Source organism: Scardinius erythrophthalmus (genome assembly GCF_964197995.2).
Source record: "Scardinius erythrophthalmus genome assembly, chromosome: 3".
In the NCBI taxonomy this organism is placed as follows: domain Eukaryota; kingdom Metazoa; phylum Chordata; class Actinopteri; order Cypriniformes; family Leuciscidae; genus Scardinius; species Scardinius erythrophthalmus.
Genome location: NC_138223.1, coordinates 53,571,724 through 53,574,670, shown reverse-complemented (window position 1 = coordinate 53,574,670; position 2,947 = coordinate 53,571,724). Strand labels below are relative to the sequence as shown.

Below are 2,947 nucleotides of genomic sequence, written 5' to 3'. Positions count from 1 at the left end.
CTGTCACAACAGCCAAAAAAGACAATAGTTAGAATAAGAGTTAAGAGCCCAACTAATGGAAACACTAATCACTCTTATGGTGACTTCAAATGAAACACATTAGAGTTAAACCTCTGTTAATTCTCAATAAAACTTTTGTAGACGTCTGACAGAAATAAAGTCAGTCTGGTTAGTAATAAGTGAAGCTGGTAATGCTGTTTGTGGAGTTGTTTAATCCTCCTCTGCTGAGATCTTCATAGATGTAATGTCTTCTTTTCTCTTCAGTTGATTTCATCTGAGGCTGTGGCTGAAATTACTCCATATTTAATATACACAGATTTTTTTGGGCTATGATTAGGGATGGGAATTGATAAGAATTTAACGATTCCGATTCCATTATCGATATTGCTTATCGATCCGATTCCTTATCGATTCTCTTATCGATTCTTATTGGGTGAGGGAATAAGTACAAATTTGTTTAATTTTCGCTTTAATATCTGATCAGAAGACACAGCACAGAGTATACACAAATTATGTGTAGCAACCTCAGAACAAACCTAAAAGTAGGTGAGCTACTTCTCAAAGTAAAGTCCAGGGACCTTTAGCCTAGGGCAGTGTTTCTCAACCAGTATGCCATGCCACGCTAGTGTGTGCCTTGAAAGATTATCAAGAAGAGTGCCTTAGGATTAGGAAATTGATCATTTTCACATTCATTGGTCCGGACAAAAAAAATTAATAAAACTGCCATTTATGTGCCATAAAAACTAAAAACACAGACTGAAAACAGTTTAGGAAGAGCTTGTGCCTTTTGGAATATTAACAGTGCTCATGTGGATTAGGCTATTGAGTTACTAAAACAATCTTTGTCAAATAATACACAGGTTTTCATCACATTTTGAACGTTTTAGTTTCCATTTGTTTAATTTCAAGATCTGATGTGATGTGACTAATCCATTGTTGTTTTTACAGCTACAAAGCTGGGAGCACTAAATGATATTCAGTCACATTATACACTATTAAATAGTACCTGATATTATCATTGTCACACTTTGAGATTGTTGTTCCAGCGCGACGTCGCTGTAAAATAGGATCCGTTTCAAATAGGATCGTCGCGTGTCGCGGCTGGTTAAACTTCATTAACATGGAAATTAACATGGAAAATGATACTTTTTATCGCGTGTCGCGCCATATGTAGTTAGGACGCGGTCAGAGCGCTTCTGCCTCGATGCCATGTTTGCTCATAGTGTTTGCTTCGTTCTGAACCAAAACAACGCAGCACGTGTGTGACGTCGTGTCACATTTGAACGAGCGGAACCGATAAGCGGAATCGTTAAGCAGGCATGCTAACGGTTCCAAGGAATCGATTCACTGGGCACCGGTTCTGAAGAAGAACCGGTTCTCGGTTCCCATCCCTAGCTATGATAATGTCCAGTTCTGGTTTATTTCTTTGCTCTTGGCTGACATGTGGCATTGCTATGCAGAGGTGTAAAGACCAGGTTCAGAAAGTAAAAGTCCTCCTCAGTATTTTGTTCCAATCACCTGGATTTGCTATTTCAGACAGGGGAGAGAACTAATTAGTGAAATCAGCTGACTGAGTTTATGGGTGGAATAAACATATGGCAGGACTTTTACTCTTTGGCCCCTGGATTACCCACCTCTGCTAATATGTACCTTTGAGGGACTAATATGTACTGTTTAGGTACAAAAGTGTACCTTTTGAAAAGGTACCGCCACAGCGACAGCTTTTGTACCTTTTTTTCTGAGAGTGTACTGTCTGTGGGTTCATTGTGCAAAAACTATTTGCCTTGTGCAATTACTCTCCCCATATTCTAGGCTATTATAATGCAATTATCTAACATTACTGTATTATATGCTGTTGATTACATTTGGTCAGCTGTAATAAATTGCATTTCAAATATATCTATTCCTGTAATAATTTTTATACATTTTCTGTGATAATTATTAATCAGGGTGAGATGAGTGTTCTACTGCCGGATCTGCTGGAATTAGAGGATGCTTCCAGCCTGTTTGCAGGTGTACCACACTCCACCCCCCGAAAAACATGTACTGCACCTACTGCAGAGTTCAAAGCCCCACTACCTTTGCAGCTCACAAGTCCTGCTCAGACAGCTACAGGGACAAAGCCATTGATTGCCTTGGCACCCAGCTGGACACGTCAATTGGTAGGATAAATAATATTTTATTATTCAATGGTTTGTATATTTTCTGCGATAAATGTAGCAAATCTTGCAATGAAATCTATATTTCCTTATAGGACACTGCTTCATCGCCCATGATGACGGCTACCTGCAGGCCAAAAAAAAGTCTAATCTTTGATGTAAGTAGCAAGCCACGTTATCTATCCATGAAGGGTAAAAATGTTATCAAAACATTTACATACATTTTGATCATTCAGCTGAAACTGATCTTGATTAATCATCATGAAATGCAAAATAGAACAGTCAGATAATTAAATATTATAAATCTATTTTCAAATGATGACCAACACGTTCAGCAAAAACATGTTTGCATGTAAAGGTAAGGTGAGAAAACAAATTGTACCATGTTGGTTTGTCATCAACAGGAAACACAACAAATTGATTATTCTGAAATGGATATCAGTTCAGCAACATCAGCCTTGGACATCAGCATGGCCTCAGAACCTCCCGCTGATCCTGCTGACTCCAGTTTTGTTCCTGACACAAGCCCCTCCACCTCTACCACAGGAAGCACAGCAAGCATTCCTGGGCAATGTAAAGGATGGAAAGAGAGGAAATGGCTGGTTAATGAGTCCAAAATTATGGAACTCTTCCAAAAATGCAGTATTTGTGGTGCTGCAATGTGTGAAGTGAACCAAAATGTGAAAACATCTGGTAGCAGGATCAGAGTCCAATGGAAATGTAATGGTGGACACACTGGAGATTGGGAATCATGCCCAACTGTCCGTGGAATGCCTGAGAACAACCTG

At 39.2% G+C, this 2,947-nt stretch overlaps 1 long non-coding RNA gene across 1 annotated transcript; it reads left to right on the top strand.

Moving 5' to 3' along the window:
* Positions 1 to 2,124: 2,124 nt before the first annotated feature.
* Positions 2,125 to 2,728, top strand: LOC308687454. The gene is made up of 3 exons (XR_014029747.1): positions 2,125 to 2,162; positions 2,255 to 2,317; positions 2,564 to 2,728. It is a non-coding gene; the product is annotated as an uncharacterized lncRNA (long non-coding RNA).
* Positions 2,729 to 2,947: the final 219 nt, after the last annotated feature.